At 40.4% G+C, this 25170-nt stretch overlaps 1 long non-coding RNA gene across 1 annotated transcript in view; it reads right to left on the minus strand.

Moving 5' to 3' along the window:
- Window positions 1-131: 131 nt before the first annotated feature.
- LOC118412202 overlaps window positions 132-25170 on the minus strand; it is a 47031-nt gene continuing 21992 nt past the window's right edge. Inside the window, exon 3 of the long non-coding RNA XR_004830739.1 lies at window positions 132-558. This is a non-coding gene — a long non-coding RNA (uncharacterized LOC118412202). The remainder of the gene's footprint in view (window positions 559-25170) is intronic.

Here is a 25170-nt window from a genome sequence, read left to right on the forward strand (position 1 = left end):
CACACAAACACCGGGTTTTAAAAATACCCAGTCTCAATAAATGGTATCAGATGGTGTGGCGTTATTATCAAATAGCTTATGACAGTACGACAAACCATTGAACCATGCACACATTGACACTGCACATGTTAAGTTCATAATTTTTCATTTATCAATTTAGATAATGAGGAAACATGACATATACAACGTGAGAGCCTACTCAAACATCATGTATTCAAAACCGTCCAATGGTAAAGTTATGGTATTGACTTGAAAGGTGTAACACCAAATTTCATTTCAGTAGTACGACACATGACACACGATCGAGAGTGGCTTCCAATTACAATTTTCATCATGGCTCGACGTAATAAAGAGATAGTGCTTCATTGGCTGGTACTTGAGTACAATTGGCTGCTCTGTTGATGACGTTTACTAGTGAATGAACGGGGGTTTTATATGACGTCGCAGTATGCGTAGACGGCCGTCTGGACCAGAGTTGATTCAGTTCTCTATGTTCTTCGGGTCGTTCTGCTCATATATACGATCGGCAGAGTCTCCATCTGATCTCTGTGCCTCAACCTGGAATGTGAAATATACATTTATCATCAAAGTCTAACAATTGATAAGTAACAGATGAATATTTTTGAACAAGAGATAGTAACAACAACCATGATTTGGAATCTCGGCAGGATACTGTAAAAGTAGGACCTGTACCTAGAAAGCGACTGTCAGTGTATCAAATCTGTTGTAAAATGTAGTTAAACGCTGTACGTCAGTCCCCTTACCTAATGTATATTTAAACTTTAAATTTCAAAGCTGACATTTTGCTGATCATTGTTTTGAGGTTTAGGAAAAGTACCACTCGGAGGAACAAAACATAACCTTCTTGGCGAAGGGAACTATGGACAATTATCCGCGCTGTATTGCTGCCCACTATAGCTGCAGTCCCCACAACTAGAACCAATTGTCACCTATAGCTAACATTGATTAATCGCATTTAATAAAGCAGAGTCGTCGCGTAGTGGGGCCTCGCAAGACCAAATAAGCCCATCGTTATTTGGTTGGGCGCGGCACGAGGCAACGGGGTTTTCTCTGGTGAGCTCCTCCTAACCACTTGAACATTACAACGGCTTAACCCACCGCTACGGTTCACTGGCTGTCAATATAGCGGTGAGCCGGTCACTTATCCATAACATTGTTTCGCAAATCCCCGCCAACAGAATTTAAGCTTTAGGTATCATTAATTGATTCCAGCGACATGACTTTTGCCTGGGAACTCATTAATCACTTTCACTTTGGATTCTGACGGCGACCACGGTCATGTGATGCACGATCATTCGATATATACACACAGTGCCACATTTCATTACGCACATTCGGCTTATGCATGATCCGTATTCTTAGTTGCTGAATGTCGACCTGGGCTTATACGCGAGGGACGTGTTTGTTTCGTGAAGAAATAATCCAGACGACCTCAAAACACACCGGTCACAACAGTCAACACAGCTTTATCCGGTATGTACTGCAGGCACACTACACCGGTGCCAAGGGCCTTATCACTAACATGAAAAATAAGTGATTTCTTCTGGATCATCGTAAGTCAAATTTTATTTTCTTCACTCGCAATCATCTTCGGTGCCACGTCGACTTTTCTCACCGGATAGCAAAACAGCTGATCGTCAAAACGTATGCAGGAGACCAAATCTGACAATAGTATCACCGTTTGGTCACATCAGCATCATTACAAAGTTAGGCAAGAAGTAACGATCAAAGATTGGAAACAAGTGCCTTCTGGCACAATGTTTCAGCATCATTAGCTTCCGTGACACAACACAGCATTAGTTATCGCGACAGAAATAGCGTGCATAGCAACTACTGCCTGCCCTGGAGCGACGTATTGTCTAGAGCAGGTTGAACCAAAGGTGGTTGTTCACATACCTGAACCTTCAAATACCTCCTTTAAAAATCTGAGGATCCTTTCCCTCCATTGTAACTGTATTGATGTTGCAAGTGTATGTGGACACATTCTAGTACATCTACATCGTTTTGGTCACCACGTATATTATTACAGTAAAATCTATGCACCTCTGTCTTGGTACACTCAATTTAATCTTTACACGTCGTCAGATCTCGTGATCTGTGTCTGAAACCTTTTTTTAAAAGGTTTTCAACATTCTAAGGAGTACCGTAAATTAGGTTTCTTAGTTTTTCTCACTTACAAATAATTGACTAGAATATATTTAAGTTATAGACCGGTCTAACAGCTCTGTGCTAAAAGTCATTTAGCACATAGTGCCATGGGCTGTAACATTTAACAGCAGGGGAGGGCGGTATTACTTTTGATCTCCTCTCAATTTTCAATACTGTCTTCTCTATACTTGGTTGTTTCTGAACTCGCCATCTTTTTTTTTTACTGAGGGTCTATGTAGACACATGCCTATGCATACACGTATAGCGAAATAACCGTGCCTACTTGTCGGCACATCAACCTGCTGGGCCGAAGACACTTGTTGCATGCTGAGATTCTTCTACCCTTTCTTTGACTTTAAGTACTTCTTATAATTGCATCTTGCTAAGAAGGAATGGAACAAATCCGGATTTTTATAACGTTTCCTTTGCTGAATTGAATATTATCCACAATGTAATTAGATATGACTGGGTCTAGACGTCAAAGCACAGAAAACTTGCAAAATGTACAGTGAAATTCGTTTGAAGGACGAATGAATTTTTTGTTCGCTCAATGGTCGCCCAGCGGTCACGGGATCGAAGCGTCACGGGTTCGACTCCTGGCAACACTGGGGCAGACGTTGGGAAAACTTTTTACACAAAGTTCCTCATTTTTCCTATATCCCTCCAGTTACTGATTTGAAATTCCTTGTTGTCAACCGGCAAGATATTTTAAGTCGTGCGTGTTCCAATGTCATTATAGACGTGTACGTGCCAAGCAACACGAAAAAGAAAAAAAAAGAGAAAAGAAAACTCACATCTATATTCCAGAGGCGGTGCAGAACCTAATCAGGGGTAATCAACACCCTCCCCCCTCGTGGGGAAGGCAGAAGATCTGAACATAACGTTCTATTTCCCACGAGTCTCATATTTTCCGATAGGGCGAAATGATACCCGTGTATGGTTATTACCCCGGAGGTGGTTGGACGTGCGCTTATCATCTTCTGAAGAAAAAAAAACTTTCTTCAAACATGTTTGAACTCTTGGGTGAGGTGAGCACAGAAGACACAGCTTTCTTCTCTTCAGCACTGCCCTTGCAGTACAAAGATGACCTAATGTCTAAACAATTGTGCAATGCAAAAAAAAAAAAAAACGTTGGTGATTTCATGTTATACATACACGTAGAACTGTATCTATGACATTTCAGGTACAGATTATGTAGTTTAATTAGGACCAGGTCCGGACCTTTTCCTGTGCTTATTTCAGTTTTGCCAATTAGTTTTAAGTTGTATCCAAATGCCCTTTATAGAGGTTAATTCAAATAATTGAACGAGTATTTACATTATCTTGCTCTCAAAGCGATAGTACTTGCAGGTTTTCCTGATTTCCAAGTGCTGAGTTGTCAAGATTATCATATTTGAGCGGGATCTACTTATGCTCAATCTAAAAATTGATACCAACTACTTGTTTTAGTTTGTTCAATTGCAAGTACAGGAACACTAGACGTCTAGGCATGTACCTATACCTACATTATTGTACATGTACATGTACAGAGCCCTAGCTAGTTGTACGTACCAGATGAATAGCGGCATTCTTCTATGTGTCCAAATATATGTTGCCTAAAAGTCTCGTGTCCTTCTCTACCCCATCTTAAGCTATCATAATACAGTCTTCAGTTCGGTTATATATCGAAAGCCTCCGGGGACGTCATTTGAAATTGTACTAAAGCTTCAGCTGAGACGAGCATGTCGCGGACTCTCCTTTCTACTGAAACGGAACAAAACTGAGAGCGCAAAGAGGGCCGTTTCCTCCATTTTCATTTATCGCGAGTCTTTGAAGTCCACAGGCCCACTCGTAATCCCCCACCATTTGTCAAAGCTACGGGGTCTCAGGGGCACATTTAATGGCGGCGTAGTGTACTTCCCTAATAGCCTCGATGCCTATCCTATCCTGACATGTGCATTAAGGAGCCCGGGTTTGACGTTGGTGCAGATATTGAGGAATGGGTTTCGTCTTCGGCAGACTTGAATCATCTGCCATTAAAAACTATGGCCGAGGGGGTTTCTTGGAACGCTTCTACATCTTCCTGTAGAGCTGCCATAAACAATTCGACCATACCGGTGCATTACTCTTGTTCGTCCATCCCTCCTGTTCCAGACGCTACCATATCGTTACAGGCTCTTTCATAACATATTGGACTGGGCAATATCCAAGTTGTCAACCACTACTGCTAACTATATTTGAGAGTTGAGACCTTCTCTTAAAATCACATCCCCTTAAAAAAGTTTTCCTACCACTGATACGTGACAACGAATGTCACACTACTTTCATATGCAGATGAAAACGACAAGACGTTGATATCGTAAGCATTTTTCAATACTCAATACCCCGTGGCTTATCAAACTACGTAAGCAGTTTAATTTCCCTTCTGGGTAATTTATAAACTCTTCGTTACACTGACCCATTTCCACTGACACTGATACATTCACCATTATTGAATATCGACTTTTCTTCCCGTGTTACGAGCCATAAAATATTTGCCTGATATGTGTGCCCCACGGGAGCCAAGGTACAGGGCACAGGAAATGGGACTTTAAACCGCAGCATCACACCGAAAACACTGTCTAGTTGATTTCATTAAAGATATTTGGAACCATTATTGCACGACCGACGTCGTACGACTTTCGTACGATCGTCGTAAGATCACAAACTGAAAGCATCCTTGGAATACCAGTCCATCAGCTGTGCAGAATTCGGCTGTATTGCTATGGAAAAAAACTGTCTTTGCTTTTAGGATGTTGGTTCTGTCGCAGTCTGCTTGACAATTCGTCGACATCAAATCGTACGACGTCCTACGACTAATGAAGTCGGGTCGTAAATGAGAAAGATTTCCCCTATAGAGATGGTTAGGCTAATTTGGTACGCAGTCTGCCTCTCCAAACGCGTACCTGATAATGAATTAGATTCATTCCCGACTTGAAGTAGTACAAATTCCCCACTATCCGGAAGAAACCCCAGAGGAAAGAAAAAATCCCGTTTCTCGTTACCGAACTGAAAATGAGTTCCGATACACCAATTTCGCTCCGTCGCCGCGCCTGAAATTCGACGTCTTCACGCGCCGTTCCCTCGGCCGAGACTTGACCTTGCAAAGTCCGCTGTATTATAGTCTGGATCTTGTGGAGATATCGGAGAATCATGTAGTGATCCCCTGTCTTAGTTAACATATGGATGTCCCTGTTCGCGGCGAGAGACCAGTGTGGAGCCTGTGGAAGTGTAGGCAGCAGCAGACAGGTGCATCAGGAGGGAGTAATAAGGATAACTCACGGTGGTGCAGTGAGGCGGCAAATTCGTCCCTCGCTAGAAGCGAGCCCCTGGGAACTTAGCAAATATCACTCAGTAAACATTGGGGCTGATCGGGCATGCCGGGAGTGTGCAGTCATTTGCAGGGACGTATTTCGGAACATTCGCATTTACGACCAAGAGAACGTGTTGAGGAAATGTAAAAGAAACATCGGCCCTGACATTGTGTTTCTTGTCTGTTTATTTTAGTGAATTTTTAATCTCAGCTCTCCGTTTCTACTCGAAGTGTTGGAAATTTGAGATTCAAGTTGGCAACCGCCCAATCTATGCCCATAAGAGCAGTATAGTGATCTATACACGCAGTGTAAGCGCTATAAACTACTAGTAGTTTCAATGTACAGAAGTACTTAATCACACGCCTTGTTTCATGTTTGGTATGAAGTCTGTGGTTCTTACATCTATGATGGAGAAGACCAAGTCCATGTTCAGAAACTAGAAAAGCTTCTTTTATATCTCAAGGCTACAAATGTTGAATCATAGATTTGCCTGCTATGTTTTGTGAGATAGTTTCGGTTGAGAAATGCAGTGACTTTTCTTCTTCTTCCTTTGCTTGTACGCAAAACCAGCATACGTATAGGCGCCGCCTATCACATCATGTCGGCAAGTCCAGTCGTCCGGAAAATAAAATTTTAAACACAACAGATAAGAATTGACAGCCATGTAACGGTGTTCAATAGTTTGCTACCTGGCCACAAGGACACTTAATCGTCATTATCATCATCATCGGTCATACTCAGCGAGTTGAAGCATGTGCAAGGTTCAAATGATCAGGTTCTCTGTTGAGCATTACTTCAGTCAGGTCTCTTCCACCGATTTCAGACTCTATTAAGTTCTTTACTATTAAGTAAGGTCAGCCCCCTCTCCTTTTTGGCTTCTCAAGACCAAATGAGCAGTTAAGCGGCTAGCTCATTGATCAGCATTTTATCATCAGCACCTCTTATAAGACAGGACAACTAATACGTGACAACCCAGTTGTCAGTGCCATGCACCGTGCACCGTATTACTCGCATAGTTTGATCCTAGATATGCCCGATTGAAAGACGTCTCATGAATTAGATCTTCCACTTGAACGGTTGACTTAGACGACGAGAGTCTTTAATCAGAACAATTCTCTCTTCTTACTTTGTAATCGCCTCGCTGATCGTAAGGAAGAGGATCTTACAAAGATTGATGTTGTTTTACCTTTTAGTCGGATGATACATACATGTGTAGGTGTAGGAGTTGTTTTGTTGGATGTATGATATATGATGCTATGAAGCAAGAAAAAACTCTGTTACAGCAACCTTTCATCATCACTCCGCTGGGAGAGAACTTGGCGAATGAGATATACGGCACTTTTATCAAAGCTCGTGCACTGCACCAAATTGGATATTTAAGCATGCTTAATGGGATTCGTAAATGAAGCTTAAACATTTGAATATGATTAAGCTATCATTAAGCTACATTTAAGAAGTCGTAAATGCCACAACTAAAAATCGATATTTAAGACACAATTACGAAAAACGTTCAGTCCACTTAAACATGTAAATAACTTTACATATTAGTTAAGGTACACTTAACTTTGCCTTAAAGATATGACATTGATTTGCGCAGTTTTGCCGACAAAGTTTATATGTATTGACTAAAGTATTTATTGCTTTTACTTTTCATTTTGATTATTTCATATACGATACTTTCAAACGCCCATTAGGAGAGTTTAAAGTCGTTTATTTAAGCTTTATTTAAGCTGCTTAAAGTTGGGGGTAGCAGCGTCTGTCATCAGTCTAATTTTTCTTCAATCAATGGATTTGGAATACTTAACTCCTTGATGACGTGTCATACTACAGTTTATTCAAAAGCTTCTGCGCACACGTCTTTTATAATTACAGTGACGAGGCAAAAGTCCTGCAGAAGCGGACAACACCAACTCTGCATTGTCATAATACTGCCAAGAAATATGTAGTACAATTTATTGATATATATGATAGAGTTTCAGATATAAAGACATAAAATGTAACAGGACTTAGATTCTAAAGCTATAGCATGCAATGCCTAATTGTTTTAGATTCGAAGGCGTCGCGTAGGAGACGGCCTGTGCAGTCTACGCAAACTAAAACAAAACAAAACAAAGCATCATACAAATATTTGGTTTACCGATGTGATAACTGATTTTCTCGAATTATGCACATTTTCAGCCTTGTAAATACTTGCACAGTATCAAAAGATCGACCAATATGGATTGCAGAACACAAATTGCGAAGTAGCGGGTTTAATGAGAGCCAGCAAGTGTATCTAGGTCATAAAGACAAATTCAAGTTCCGAGCGGGATTTTTTCTTTGTTTACATATCCATTGACTCAGCCCACGCCATCTTTGTTTCAATCCATTTCTAAGCTTTAAAACACAATCAAGTACCAAATTGTACCGTAGACACAACAGAAAGTCGTTCATACTCGATCATATAGTGTTCATGTTTTCATAACTTCCATTATTAGATATAACGCGCTGCAACAGTCTCTCCCAGCCTGGGGGCTGAATTTCCTCGGCACAATAAGAATTCATTTCTGCAAGGACATTCTATATTACGTTTTTTAATGTCTTTGATTTCCGCCAGGCTCATCTGAGCTCACTTTCATGATTTGACTTTTCCTGCTGGCTTTAATTGACCTTATCATGTTTGTATTTGACTGAACTTATTCATTTTTTTCTATGCGGTGGTACATGGTAAAATGTGCAATTTCTAGACGTGATTTCTGCATGGACAAGCTTTTTAGCATCGTATTTAGACTGGAATACATTTTACACCCTTCTTGGGCTGTTGACTTAGACTCTATTGTTCAATTGTGAAATGGTCAGCAAGCCTGTCTATGAATAACAATAGCAATACACATAACATAGACCATCATGTCTGCTGACTATGCAAATCATTGTTTCAATTTAAACAACGCGCCATTTGGACCAATCAGTACTCGCGCTCCTAATTCAAATCTAGTCTGTCATCATTTGGTGATCGTAGCTTGCTTGGGTTTGGACCTGCTACAGCTCCAACGTATAACTCAGCCCAGGGGACGCAGAATGTAATGGCTCCAGGACACAAACACCGTACGGTCACCAAGAAAAACAAAGCCGTGAGCCTGGCCGGTCGGTAGACTATTGCTGCCCTGGACAAGAATTGGATCACCCTGCTTATTGGAGAAAAGCGCTAGCCAGCCAATGGATACCCTGTGAAGCAAGAACTCCTAAGAGCCAGCGCGCAACGGTTTAAGATGTTCTACTGGCCCAGGAGTGAATGCATCATGCTGAGACACAGAGGGTGGAGCTAGATATGGCATATTTGATTGCGTGCATGTACAAAAATTGGAACACAACAACGGCTGGCCATAAAAAACAAACAAGAAAGGATACCTGAATTACATAACATTACACCACATTACATAAAAGATACATTCACTGACACATGATCGTAGTATGCAAAATCATTGAAATAAAGGGGCTTATATCAAGCTTAAATATCGATATTTACAACTGATTTTCAGATCTTAAATAAGTGCCATTAATTACTCTTTAAGAAAACTTTAAGACAACTTAAATCAAATCCTTTACGGAACTTTACAGAGCTTAAAGGTAGCGTAATCATTTGGAATTAAGTATGCTTTACGAAGCTTAAATGTTGCTTAAATGTGTGCCACTACGTGCCGTTTACGGACGCATGTAATTATGGCTTAAACATAATATTTACGAATGCGTAAGCATTGCGTAAAGTAACTTAAAGAATGCCAATACGGCACCCTTAAGCACACTTTAAGAGAGCTTAAAGAGCGGTTTTCATGCAGTGGTGGCCAGTCAAAAACTCGCACACAAAAAATCGGAGCCCTCTTTCTTGTAGTTTGACGAATGGGCCTATTTGCAGCGGCTGAGGAATGGGGCGAATGTTAGTCATGGAAGTGAAGCATTTGTCATACATAGAAATGCCGATACTCCCCCATTTTCAAGACAGATGCGTGTTTTTTGCTAAAAGTTTACATCTATGATAGTCGCCTCTAATGCATAAGTCATTACAGTCAAGGATAACTGCGTGTTGGTGTGTGGCTTTTTGCTGCGTGACTTATTGGGTTGGCCGCTGCAGTAACTCAAATTGATCAGTCTAGCAGGCTCTACCAAGCGCCTTAGAACACTGAGTAATGCAATAATATACTTACTATACAGCAGTCACACAATGATAGAAACATTGCAAAGAGATGGTTTCTGCTTGAACAATCACAAGAACCTTACGATTGGCCCTCAAAATTTCATATACATTTGCTGCATTACAATTTCACACCGATGACTTGAAAATGACATTGTGTGTCTTGACATTTCCGCCTGATTTCATTAACATTCAAGCAGAACAAGTGAGTTTCCGTAATGGCATCAAACATCAACCCCTGTGTTGTCCTAATCATGTAAAGTGGTGGGCGATGTCGTCTGCACCTAGGCATGTCCGGAAGACATGAATAACTTCAGGTGGTAATGATTAAGTAAGAAGGAATAAGATACATTTTCGTTCTCTATTTCAGTGGCTTTCGAATAGTGCTAACCGACGGCTATGTACCTAGAAAAACATTGAGGTACAGGTACAGTGGTGTAGCTACAGGTCCAACTCTGCGCACTATATACAAAAACACGTTTGGTTGATTATTTGTATAAGCCATCTATGTTGTCAAGCGTCTTTTTGTGCTTTATTAATTTTTTTGTTGTCTTTTTGTATGTTTTTTTTTATTGTGAAAATTTTTTGTCATATTTGTGTATATAAGTGCTTAATTGTCAAAATTGTCACCCCACGGCGGGATTCAACTATCTAGTGTACAAGATACTAGTAGTATCCACAGGTGTTCTAGTTTGTTCAGGTATAGGAACACAAGGCATTCAGGCCCTGACAGAATTTTAAACAATTTTACAGGTACAGGTGCGGGTACACAAACCTATATGTTTCCTCACTTAGCTATAACCTATTCAGACTGTTAAAGAAACCCTCATCAGCAGTTTTCAGGAGTATTCTCCATGGGCCCCTTGATACACAGATATTGACCTCTCTGATTTGAGGGTCAAGTGCCGACCGAGACTTTTGCGGCCCAGCGGACAAGAAAAGCAGCACACCCCTCACCCCTGTTCCAAGGGTCCCGCACCTCAATTCTAGCTCGACCGTTTGATATTATACAGCAATGTCGAAGCAAAGCCCTTTCTGAATGACTGCGAATTGAAAGAACCCACCTGTACATTTAGACAGGCGAGAGGGTATCGAGTTTGGGAGGTCTACGGGCCGTCAGGCATTTCTCCAGCATTCTGGGACGTTATGTTTATTGTGGTTCTGTTGGAGACATATAACACCCAGTAACTGGTACCACCAATTCCCAAATGTAGAGCAAGAAAACACGCTCATTCCAGACCCGGGCACCGGATTCCACTAACATTCAACTATACAATAAATCATTTCAGTATAAAATAAAAGTTGACAAGCAAACAATGAAACTATATTAGCTAACCAGCTCTCATTAAAATGTGAAGTATAAGCAGTCGTTGTGTAGTTTCTATTCCATATTGACTAACCTTGTGCAAAAGCAACGCTTCTGATTTTAAGTTCCCTTCTAATCTACTTCATCTCAGCTAATCCTACGCGCGTATCCTAAGAGAGGTTTTTTTTTCTAGAAGGCATCATTTAAATTACACCGGTGACAGAAAACAGCAAGAGTGGTAGCTTATCTTTTTTATTTCAAGCCGTCAAGTTAAACGTCTACTCCAGTCATTGCAGGCAGGCTGTCTAGGCATTAATGTTGAACAGATGGGGATAAGCCTTTGTTAAAGTTTCGTGACAGGTGGGATATCTCCAAGTGATGATTGACATCCGAGACCATCTGGGGCATCTGGTAAGGGGAAAGATACTTGGATAAGATACGGAAGTTTATGAAAGGTAGACACAAGACAGAGCCTTGTAGGCGGAAGTTTGCTTTGAGGGAGGTATGCAAAAAACTAGGATAAGCCAAGATATTCTACATGTAGGAAATGAAAATTAGTCTCGACAAAAACAATGGCCCCGTTTCCGTTATTAGTGCATTTGACGACACATTGAATCTAGTTTGTTTGTTTTAAAGTATTTACAGTAAACAATGATGATCAATAAATTTGCCTGTTTCTGCATGACGTATTTCATATGAATTCAGCTTCTCGCCGATGAAGGTGAAAATTAAAGTTTGCAATAATTTTTCGCTTAATAGAATAATACTGATACGCTATACATAGCTACACACGTTCAATACACCCTTCGACCCAACTGATATGTATACGGAAACAATTTGACGTTATCATAGCTGTGCAAGTAATCCTTTGTTTCCTATCTAAGAATCACGGTAGCTTGCCAGAGCTTAACATGGAATCACATCTCAATACTCTAAGAAAATCCTCCTCAGAAAGCAAAGTTCATCTTTTCCATTTATTTGGGCGAAAGAATGCATCGTCCAGCTCTCATCTACAGAAGAGGCGCAAGAGGCATCCGTGGATTTAAAGGCTAAAGAGTTGGTCTTCTCCCATTTTTTCTGCATCATTTAGAAATACAGGACGATCTGTTTTTATTTGCTACGCTCAAAAAGTTTTCCTCGCGCTCAAAGGACAGGCATAATCGGACTCAAGCATTCTCAAAATGCACAGTTGGCGTACGATCGCAAATTGAGGGAATTTTTGCATACGTCGCACAAAATTCATCTGTCTTAAGGTTGTCTTAGAGCCTTGTCGGAAGTTAATTCTGTCACAGCCTGCTTGAAAATTCTGTGGCATCATCATCGCACGACGGCCTACGACAGAAAACCTCTACGGATCGTTTCTGTATGCAAATAAATGCATCTGAAGAAGTTAACCTGTATTCCTCGCAGTGTATACCAGAACATATTGAGTGTTTTAGGGTAAGTCAGACAGGGCATAATCTTCGCCGGAAGACATCCTTTCAACACCGGCTGGCTCGGAATCTCCGTCGCCGAGATAATCACTGACTCCGAAATTCTATCGCACACAGATAATGTAAATATATCTGATACCGACTGGATCGCTGGTGATAGCCAACTGTCAATATCCTTAGCTTGAAAGTTCATCTGTGTTGGTAGAATCTATTCTGTAGCAGGGTTTAGCTGTCATTTTCAGCTCGACCCACGTGAAGAAATGAGCAATCAATTTCTGAATAGAGACGGGGGACGCCATAAACTATCTGTAACTTTTTATCCACTGCTCACCATGTCATGTCCTCTATTTGCATAACGTGGTGTCAGGAAAGCAATGTGTTTCTCATTCCTTAACAAATACTGCTACCGTTAGATAATATAAAATCCCCAATTTTTCCTTTTTTTTATAAACGTTGAGATTATGCCGCAAAATGTCAGATATTTCAATATGCGGTAATGTATAGGTTTGATTATTCCGGCATTTTCTAATGAACTTTTGTGTTCGAACTATTCTTGCGTGAAAAATTGGAGCAAACATCCTATCACTTTATCGTGCATATATTTCACACAAATGTCTCCACAGACCAATATGGTTTTATTACTTCAATAATTAGCATTTTATATACGCTTGACTTGTTTATCGTAGGTAACGTTCATAATCATATCAGCAAGATGCCGTGCTCAGTTTGTCTCCGTTTGACAGCAGTATCTAGTATCCTTTGCAACGTATCAAAAACCACACGTCATTGATCAGTAGATCTAAGAGTTGCATCTTTAACGTTACTTGTAGAGAAAGTCGTGACAGTATCATACTTTTATTTTGTGTAAGCTAAAATCGCAATGATAATTATTGTGAGTTTCTGTTGGCATGCTGTAATTTTCCCACATTAAAACCTGGCATCATTTGAGGATAAACAAAGAGATCTCTTTGATTCACATCGATTGAGGCTAACAAGTTTATCTGCCTTATTGTCTTCAAACGGCCGTAGAATAATGAGTGATTGTTTCGGTTCATTTCACCTGTCGAATCCATTTTTGTCAGATAAACACATTTCTTCGCCGCCCGACCTTCAGCGGCACAGACGCTCATGGTTGTGCTTATTGTGCACATATTCATCACTTCAGATTTTCCAAACCAATTAGCACCTGATTGCACTTTGAATATATTTCCCAATGGTTCCGCCGCATATAGCTACAAAATGAAACGCTTAATATCCTTGAGTAAGAGGATAATCCAGTCACGCCCCTGTCGGGTTGGAGTATGTTTATTAAAATATGCCATTTGCTTGCTAAACTGCTCGTAGATCATACGCCTAATTTGAAGTTTTGTAGTAAGTAGACTATAGGAAAAGTCATTGTAGATACACATGTTTCTTGTGTTCACGTATATACTTTTGTCTTAAACGACAGCGCCGTCGATGAGCAGTTATGTGTGCATTATCACTGTGCTGTTATCGACAATATTTTGTTATTCTGTAAGTAGCCTCGTATTGCCATTGTCTATATAGCGAGTAGTTGTTATTGGTTGTCATACATTGTGCCCCGTGCGACTGTTGAGCAATAAACTTCATTCATTCATTCATTCGTTATTGGTGAAGTTTGAAAGTGCGTTGTACCTGCATTAAATCTGATCGCCCAAAGCTATTGAGGGAACCATGTACCCTCGGCTGGTGACAACTTGTAGTGACAAACAAACAGTATTATCGATGACCTAGATGCGCATGTTGTCCTGTAAGGATAGCCACTGGATTCCCAGTAAAGCTACCTCTTTTACATCTGGAACGTTCTGATGCTCCGCTGATCCTGTAGTTAAATCATGCCGTGCGAAAATAATGGTAAGGGTGCCATCTTCACAGAGCATCTAACACCTGTATTGTCACTGTATTGTCACTGCTTACTAAAGATGCATGGACAGAATTACCCCTATCTTTTACCTTAGGAAAACGAAGCTATTTGGCGGTACATACCATAGATCTTCAAGTGTGAATCTGTCCCTTGAAAAGACATAGTGAAGCAAAGAGTTATCACACAAAGACCGTGGTACGTGACCAATATCAACATTTGGTCTAATAATTGAACTTTAAGATCATATTTGCAACCTCCATATATACGCTAGTTATACACTGACAGAACTAAGTACAACGGCCATCACATTTTCTATATTCAAAAGCATAGTCATATCATAAATGGGAGGAATACTAAATCGTAATGGATCTCAGTGTTTCTCCAATAACTATAGATACGTGAAGATTCCAATCGTTGTGCTGGTAGATATGTACTTTACATGCTGTAGATTGTGGTGCTGCTATGGGCTTGCCGTTAGTATACTCAATGGGAGATGGCCTTAAGAGGCTCATTCTCAAGGGATATGTAAGATACATTACTAAAGATACATAACATCTTTGATTGTGGATGGTCCATATGTCATAAGGCTATTCACCGCACGGAAAGACACATACCTCCCGAAACAGTGAAAAACTACAAATATTACAACATGAACGCACACATCTTAAATATTGTGGTCAAAAGCTTTCTTGTTATTTCTCAACTTTAGGGCCATATTTCTACAGGGAAATACGACAACTTCCATATTTTGGTAGTGCGGTATTCCCTAAGTGCTAGAACTCAATCATTCAGCTAATTTTTCCACATGGCGTTCGATCTGTAAATTCATTTATTATGCATTTATTGTGTCCCTTGTTTCTTCTATCGTGTTCAATTAGCAATTAGATCGATTGCCATCTATGAAAAATCTGCCTTAATCTGGTGCAAATTAGCCCTGTTTATTTCATTACCCCAATCAAAACAAGTGTGGGGTCCCATTTATAATCTGTGTAATGGTTGTTTGAACCTAGCGATATGCTATATTTTTTAAGGTTGTTCAATATGCTGAAGTTAAGTGCTAAGTAATTTGTAGTTAAGTAAATTTCACTATCAGTTTTTTAATGCTCAGTTTCAAGAAATTTTATAAATAGATAAGTTTATAAATAATGTTTTTAATGAGAAACATGTGCTATTTGCATGACTATTTTATTTCCAACCTCTCGGGCCTTTCTAAATAAATGCTTTCCTATGAAATCTTATGATTTCCTTTAGTGATACCCTACATTCACTCCACACACTGTAATGTGCTCCGTCTATAGAAATATAAATTTCAATGATATTCACATACAAAAGCCAATTCTTTTACATTGATACGACAATATGACCTTTATGTGATTCTAAATAACGTCAACAAAAATGGTTACCCATCCATGTGATACAGGTATCTACCTACTTGACATCGTTTTGCAAAATATATCTCTTCCTACATATTGACAGGTGGTATTTATATTGCACCTCGTGAAACGTAGCTGACTTACAGTTGATAATATGACCATGCCTCATTAAGATATAACCACGAGTTTTATAGAAATAATAGGTCATGGGACACGAAAGGGGTCGATGCACAACAATGTACAGAAACAAAGAAACAAAGGGGCTAAATGTCGGTTACATATTGACACTATTAGAAACTCATAGTTTTGTGAACAGTATGTTTTGTTCTCAACGTCCAGTTACTTAGGATACAGATTCTGAAAACAAGTTGTTTACGTTTTGAATAAAGATACGTTTGAAAGCCGCAGACTTACAATTCCATTGCAATGTCACACTTAGTATTACCTAAACGTCGGTAATGATGATAAGTTTGATGATGATAGTAATGATAACTTTAACAATAATAGCTGTAACATTAACTCTCATTACAAATGAAAGCCTGAGGGCTTATTGCAATCGAACCAAACATCAGTATAAAACTTTGGTATACGTTGGTATGAAATTAGACACGTCTGATAAATGAACAGATAGGCCGGAAATATTCAGTTGTCGTTGGGATATCTTATTTATTGTTCTTTTTATCTGTTGCATTAGAATGTATAGTCTAAAGTGCTACTGTTCCCATTAAAAATCCAGTAGCTGTGCATATACGTGACTATGCTCTTATACCACTGTACACGGCAGACCTGACAGCTGGGGAGGGGGGCGTAACGTATGATCGATAGACTTGATTATTAGGTTAGGTCACATCTGTGCCTGTCACGGGGGAACCTGAAGGGCACTCATCAAACCCAACGGACCGACCGAGGCTCTCGCTCTGACGTGGTTACAAGGCTAATCTGGGACAGATGGCTAAAAGTCATTGCTGTCCGCCCATGAACACATTACTTACACAGGCGTCAACTCTTCAATTGTAATCATTCGTATTCTTATTTGCAATTTATGGGAGTCATTTTAGAATGGTTACTATCAGACTACATGGCCATGGGTTGCTAAACATAAAGTAAAGATTGACCAAATAGGCTTAATAATTTCATAAGGAGTTAGAGAGTAACAAGTAGCTAATATCTACTATTCTTCAAGACCAAGCCTAATCTGCTCTGAATACCCTGTAGCTGCAATCAGACTTTCTTCAAGTCTCTTCACTTTATCCTATCAATCACGAGCTCTCATGGTTTTCTTTCTAACAGTAACGGCCGTAGTCCTCTATCGTTGAGGACTGCCCTCAGATCAGTAGGACCAGTAGGTTCTTGCAGTATCTTCCTTTTTCTTGATTTGTAGGTTCTCTTAAGTTAAGGAGACTTTTCGAAACTGAAACAAGATCATTTGGAAATGACCGGATACAGCGCATAAAAAGGTGTACTGTAGGTCAAACTTTGCTTTGGCTTCAACTCACTCACGCGTATGGAACTGTACCGAAGCTGTGGGATGGCCACATGGTCGACACGAACATTGATGAAAATTGGCAGTACCATCATCACCTACATTAACATCGAGGTCCTACATCATTTATCCGCACGAAAGACCCTTTACTACGACAATCTTGGGCGTTGTAAAATTTATAATGGCACTAAAACTTCAACAATGAGCAAAGTCATCATCATGAACTGACCCGAGGTGAAGTACACGTGACAGTACAGGATGTTAACTGATTGTTGACACATGTCTTGCCAAGGACCCAGCTGTTTCTGTTTCAGTTAGATGGTGAGAAAAGAGAAATCAGGTAGCTACTACATGTTGCATTATTGACGCTGTCAGTACATTTGCTGGGCAATCTTTACTATTACCACAGACAACAATTGGCAGATGTATACTTTATGTGATTAATTTGCTTGCTGTAGAAACCTTGACTAGTTGAAACGTTACCAACAGGAGGCCAAACGGCCGGACCATAGGCCCCCACCCTTATTACTAGGATGGTGTCGCGGGAATGTCTAAATTAGACTCCATTTGACGTCCACCATTTATCAAGCGGTAATTTCAATTTGTACTATGATCTCTGAGTTCAGGGTATGGTCCATAAACTTTCCATTTCCAAGCAGCGCTGTAAGACGCTTGGCTAGCGTCTGACCCGCGTTATTGCCTCTGTCTTCTCCCACATGTACGTCAAAGGGTGAGAGGAGTAATTGTGGGGCTGAGGTTGTCGTCTCAGAGGAGGGAGTCTTAATTTTTCGGAGGATGTACGATAGACTATCGATGCAGAGCGAAAAAAAGTTTCTTCCTAAACCCTTCCAACGCATTGTATATGATTGCCTTAACGGCTTCGTATACATTTGTAATGGAGCCAGAAGCAGCATCTTCCACGACACTTCCGCCCTTGTGAACAAAACCCACTTTAATTAAAACATTTACTTACAGTGCTAGGTGGTGACACACCCAATCTATTGACTTATCCATGACGTCAGCAAAGCAAGATGCAAAGTAAAATGTAAAGCAATGAATGCATACATGATACGCAGTTGTAAAATGAGCAAAGGTTTCCCCGTCCTTTCCAGCTGCAGTTCATTCTTTGTTGAAAGATATGGTTGAGATCTGATGTACATCATCTAATGGTTTTACAACCTGATAGTATACGGAATGTAAAAATATGTGCATCTCTGAAAATGTCAATATTTCACTCTCGGCTTAGAGTGTTGCATTGGTTAAGTTTGCACCTTGCTCGTCAGGACAGAAGTGGTCGATACTGAGACGAACCGCTTCATAATTGAAATATATGGGCATACTCAGACAGGTGTGAGCTCGCTAAACGCCCATGTGGGACCAGAATCGTGGAGGGGAACCTACGCCGTGTGATCCCGTCCGATCCACCTGGATTCCTCGTCCGTCATAGAAACATCTTCCTGGTCTTTGAAAGAGAACATCAGAAGCAACATTTGTCATTCAGCTAACAATGTCCATCTTGCAAAAGAACGTCATTAATCATCAATCTTCAAAACTATCACCGGGTCCATGTGTATTCGCACACTACACCAGAGACTCAATTTAATGGATGTAAACGTTAATGTTAAGAGATTTACATGAAGGGTCGTTGAAGGGACCTCTCTGATTGTGTTGTTCCATTTGGATTCCTATGTGGTCCTCGCCATTGACCATGCAGCGTTCTGAGGACCTGCAAGGTCTAAACCACTGGGGAATGTGACACACTAGGTGTTATAACGACCATGGCTGAAAGATTCTAGATGTATTGGGTTCAAGACAGGACATAAAAACCTCAACTATTCAAAGAAGTCTCATCTGATCTTGTGGCGTTGATGTTGCTAATGATGTTCCGTTACGATGGTTAGTGGGGACCTTGAATATGCTACCTTTTAGTATAGATACATTTCGACGTGCAGTGGTCGCGCAAGTTTCTTCTTTTATCTTTATCAGTAGAACAACTACGAAAAATCCATTTGTACATGCTATTGTTCTCGTTCGTGATGATTAATCAGGCAACCAATCGTATAGATTTCAGTATATGTTTATTGATGTATGTTTCTCCTTGGTGCTGACGGGCCATCGTTTGCGACAGTACACATTCACACACGCACTGAGTCGTTCATAAAAGGGATTTAACGACGTTCACACGTCTACAAAGGGGTTTCACGGTAGACTTTTTCGCATAACATGATGACTACTTCGTGTTATCACCCGGGCTCAAGCACTCTCCGTCTCATACAGAGTGGAACTATTGCCTTCCAAAAACGGCACCCCAGCGGCTTCCGACTCGGAAAGGTCATCTCCTCGCTGACACGTTCCGACTGGAGCTCAATGCGATTTCACACGCCTGACGAGCTGTGTTTTCAGCACCACATTAACAACATCTTCAGATTGTCGGCCTGTGCGCCTGAAGCTGATAACATTTTATCCTGCCAACAGTTTGGGCGTAAAAATGTTGGGTAAAACAAAGAGCGTGGCGGTACCATTTTCTGATTCTTTCAACTTTTGAGAGTTTTTTGTACTTAGGTGAACAAACTGTACAGGCTGCATTTTAGGAATAAAAGCGTTCTGTGAAACATGAAACGATACCACTTACCTCTCGAAAAGTAGAAAACTGTTTCAATAACGTTTTAGATACAGGTACAAGGTAAATAGCTAGAAATTGACGGACTGAACCTAAATTCACTACCGTAAAGACTAGTGACGCTATATGATGGACCCTGTATGATGCAGAAAAAGGCAGGTTTTGCGACTGTACATGTATATCTTTCCTTGCTGCATTGTGATATACGTTACATCATGTACATGTACACATTCAACCTTTCCTATGCTATATTCCAAGCGGCACTAACAAGGCCAAAGATAAAAACATAAATCAAAAGTTGTTAATGAGGTCTCCAGGGTTGACTCACTTACGATTTGACAGAAAGTCGTTTCTCCCGTGAACAGATACAACAGAATCGACAAAACTAGTCGATACCATTGCCGTGGAGGTCACTCCAATTGATATATTATAAGATTAATCACACAATTACAGAGATTTTTGCTTGCCGTCTAGACCGGTTATTTTAACACGTTTGAACCTCTCTTTGGTTTGCCTGACAACAAAATCCTTGCTTTGACCTCACTTAGGCGTCCTTTGCGAACAATCAGGTAGTGCTAGGCCGTTACACTGCCGGAAACACTCTCAGATACCCACCTATCCCCTCCTAAAGCCAGGGACTTTGTTCTAAAGCTACAAATATGTCCACAGAGCATTTTTGAAGAGACACAGACATGGGTACAGCAAGGAATAAGATGTTCGATCAATACGGAAGAACAACGGCAAAGTGTTCTTTTTGGCAGGCTGTATCGCGAAATTAATCAGAAAAAATCGATGCCAGGTTTTCCTTGCAGCTTGGCAAGCTGTCTCGACTGAGGCCCAATGCCAGCGTCCTCAGTATTGATTGCAGGAAACAGTACATGAAACAGTGCACGGAATAACAGCTTGTGGTCAATCAATTGTACTGTCCGAGCCCATCTTTCATCCCAGTAAGTGACCATTTAAGTGACCATAGGTACGATTTCAGACTAACAGAAAACTGAAACAAGTAACTTTTTTTTCTCACAGGTTTGCGGCCGCCCACGGTACTATTTCTAGAATTGCTATTTCTTAACTATAAATACTTGATATCATCTGGTCCATGGTGAGTAAATAGTGCATCTTCTGCGGTAGAATCTACAAGAATGTCAAATTCATTGATGGCATACATGATTTTTGGCATACAGTATTTTAACGATCAGATGGGAAGGTATTGGTAGGTTAGCACACACTATTTTGAGTCATACTTCACGTCATCGTTCATATCCAATTTATTACGTAAAATGTCATACAAAAGTTTCAGTCACTCCGCGTACGGTCACTGGACGGCTTCCCTACAGTGGAAAGTAGACCCTCACTAGCACTAGGCAGTCTGTCAGTGTCTGATGACAGAAAACCCTCAAAACTTGCCACTTTTGAAGGGCGGAAACAGTTCCTCCTCCGTTGTCACCAGGGTAGTAATCTTTGATCGGAAAGCCTTTGGAGGAAAAGCTTGGTACAGATTTGTGATAACACGAGGCACATTTTCCGGGTTGTTGATGGTTCTTTGGTCACCCGCGTGTCACTAATGGAAACCTTGTCTGATGGGGCGACGTTTTCCCGCGCTTTTGGGTCAGGACCGTTCATTCCCACAGAGAACCATCTTATCTTGTTGTCTGACAGAAAATAGCGACCTTTTGTATCAAAACATCACTTTTATCACGCCGTAAGCCAGACATTTGTTGTTGGAGGATCTTCTTATCCACTTTAGGCGGCACTAAAGACACTGTCAATTCTTTTTGGCTGGTGATTTGGCGGGAAACGTAGCATGTAAAGTTAAGCACATTACTTACCATGCATGCTACAAATTCCCTCAACAGAAGAAAGGGACTTTTTCCTAACATGTTTCACAAACCACTGAAAGCTATGGAGTTTTCGATATATGCATATGTTTGTGTTCTTCTTTGACAAAACAAGCGCCGTCGCCATGGAAATGACATCGTGCGTAACTATATTACTATATCTTGCATACATTGTCAGAAACAAAAAGCAACGTTTTTCTTAATACTTTGTATACAATGGGTAATTAAGTTCAGGTCATCAATAGCTGAAAAATAAAAGGCGAGGGGGTAGTCACTTGGACACGATTTATAATCACAAACCTGGCAGACTTATTTTTGTTAATTGTTTACTTTTATTGTTATCCTTCTGCAAGATTTGCATTATGTTATCGCTGTTCTATTTGAACGAAGCATTATATACTCTTTTTATTCATGTAGAATTTGTGATAGAATCTCACTCCAATGTTAACTGCACATATCTAATTCACATTTCCTTCCATTGCTTAGAAAAAGAAACATTAAACTGAAACTGACATAACCGTGTCAAACACATAGAAAGTTAAACATTGCATCTTTCAAACTGTAACCTTTGAACCTATCTCTGACCTTTGACATTTGGCGTGACCCCTCGGTGACAGATAATTCCATTCGTTTTGCCTTGACATTGACTGATGCGGAAAAAATTCGATTATGAACTCTTTTGATTAGTTTCCGTGGAAATTGGGAAACAGACGATTTTTCTAACATCATTTGACGTCCAGAAATAGCCATCGTGTTTTGTGATCGAATCATTATCATCCATAACTTTGTTTTGCGTATGGTAATTGCCTAGGTTCGCCATAGCGTTTTCCATAGAAGATTTGACCCATGAAACACAGTAAATACATAATCTCAGCCAAAACCTACAACCATAGTTCTATTGGTAAATTACATATTGCTACATCAGTCTGTATGTTTCGTGAGGCCTGAAAAAACACATTGCAGCATTGGCATATATTTCCAGCAACATTTACATCATTACATGAACAGCTTTTTATGTATTCAGCGCCATAAAACTGAAATTTAGCATTATTTAAAAAAAATGATAAAGCGTGTCGTTGGGTTTACCAGGCCTTTTTCAGGTCTTTTCGCATCTTGGGCGTTGAAATCACCGTTGACACCAAAAACTATTATTAAAGATAATGCAAACATCATAAGCACACCATATGCATGATATAGTTATGTGGCCTAAGGGCTAAAGGACAAAAGGATAGGCGTTGCCCTCTACACCACAGGGATGTTGATGTTTAACTTGTATAGGTTTAATGTGACCAAATCATTCAATGACTTTATATCTCACATACACCTAACATTCATTCATATTTTTTGTTACTTTCAGTTGACTTGTCAGAAAGCTAGGTAGGCCGTTGGCGGTCATATTGAGGGTGACCATGCCAGTTGGCTTCATTGGCATTGCCATCTTCCAATTACTTTTCTTCGCACGTCTCTCTCGCCATATTTGTATGACTGTTACGTCATTACAAGCCTTCTCCTTACACCAGCCAACCAGCAGTCTTGTTACAACCAGCTGTGGCTAGAGGAGGCTTAAAGCCAAGAAAATTCCCGGGAATTTAGCCAGCTAATCACTCAGTCTCCCCGACACATGTCTCGTCAAAACACTTCGCACATCAACAGCCATTGATTTATGACTTTCTAATCCACCAAGAGCTGAGAGAGATTTGTGTCGACTTAGTCTGGACATCTCTGTTAAGCCGCGGTGAATGAAGAGATTCTGGCAATGACGATAGACGTCGTCTTTTTTGTAACGATTCGTCGCATTGGAGAGGTTAAAATAAACGTCTGAGAAATAAAACCACAACAGCCACGATTTCACGCGGTTTACTGTCAGCCTACAAAAGGGTTTTAGCTCCTTTATTTGCTTGCATCCTGCGGATTTGTTTTATTTCCTCGGGAGTATTGCTACCGCCTGAGGGCGTGTGGCGGTAGGACTACCTTAAAGCACCTCAGGTTTAGAGCTATCTGTAGGCAGATTTAGACATAATAATGTGTTTAAAGATAGAAGGATCAGCGACAACCGAGTGGATAGAACGACTGAAGATAAAAAGCAAGTCTGGATTTGTTGGAAAGCTGCATTTAGAAGAGAAGGTTAAGGCGCTCTAATTCTAAGTAATAACTACAAAGTCTGGGGGTTTAAGATACCAGAGTTTTAGGACATGCGCACTTGACTCCGCCATCTATTTCAACGTTAGGACCTGGTGTGGGGGTGTTCACTATCTCCAAGCAGATGTTGGGATGGAAATATCGCACCGTTTTCTAACAGGAAAACATTTTAAAGAGCATGACTTTCGCGGTAAGAAATTTCCGGGGCTAATACTACCGAAACGTTCGGAGAGTGATATGCAGACGTAGACGTTTATTTTGCTCATCACATCTTGTTTCAATAAATTTAATTTTCTTCCATGTACCAATTTTTCTCTACAATTTCCTTCCCTTTCTTTTCCTTCCCTTTCCTCAATAGACAAATCCAAGTCCCAAGCCTTAGTACATACCATAAGCATTATTTACCTAACAAATTACCTAAAGATTGGAGTACAGGGTGCTCGTATAGTTTTTTTTACAACAAATCATATTGTCCACACAGTTAATATGTGTGGCCATTAATACACCCATAATGTTGTGGACATCCCTCGGTGCAAATGATATCTACAAACAGTCACAAAGGCATAGTAGCCCACATGCAGAATACTCGTAAATACACGGTCAATGCTAATGACAATGCCGTTCCAGAGCCTGTGCGATAGAGCACATTTTTTTTACATACATGAACTTCATCTTCGCGACTCATTACCCCAAACGGCACCGGTAGAACAACTATAAGGAAGTCGGGACATTTTGCTTTTAAGAGTAGAAGATTTTTCAAATATTTGGTCGGCCTATTGGCTCTTCTGCTAAGACATCTTTTATGCCATGTTGACTCATCTTTATGACTAAAAAGGCAATACACATATATTTTGGTGTGTTGGGTGTATACGGCCATAAAACGCATTAATGTACAATGTTTTATTGCCTATTGATAAGAGATGCAATGATTCTAAAACGACAATGTAGATGCGACTTGAAGCATCCCTAGATGTATTAGGCTTTTACCATGTTGTGTTACATAATTAAAAAACATTTGAGTTACAAACTAACTCTGAGCCGAGATGTCGGTACAGATATTGCAACATTCCCATTCAAAATGTGTTTTCAACGGACCGCTGGTAATATAAGCTTGAAACCAACGGCACTGAAAAATTTGCACATGTTTTCTCTTTCACAAGGCGTACTTGTAAGACATAGTGGAGCCTTGTGGTACAGAGCGAAGACGGATGCCTATCCTAAGGAGCTATGTCAGTGATTTCGCTGACCGCCATCTTAAATCAAATCCCCGGATGTTGTACACGTTTCAGTTGATGAACACGGAGTGGACATAGAGGCGATAAATGGCCATAACTGATGGCCTTTACGTGCGCGAGGGTCAGCTACCTGGCGTCTATTGTAGTAAATGGCCAACTGACTGGACAGGTTACGCCTCTCCGCGGACT

The sequence above is a fragment of the Branchiostoma floridae genome, chromosome 3, assembly GCF_000003815.2.
Source record: "Branchiostoma floridae strain S238N-H82 chromosome 3, Bfl_VNyyK, whole genome shotgun sequence".
In the NCBI taxonomy this organism is placed as follows: domain Eukaryota; kingdom Metazoa; phylum Chordata; class Leptocardii; order Amphioxiformes; family Branchiostomatidae; genus Branchiostoma; species Branchiostoma floridae.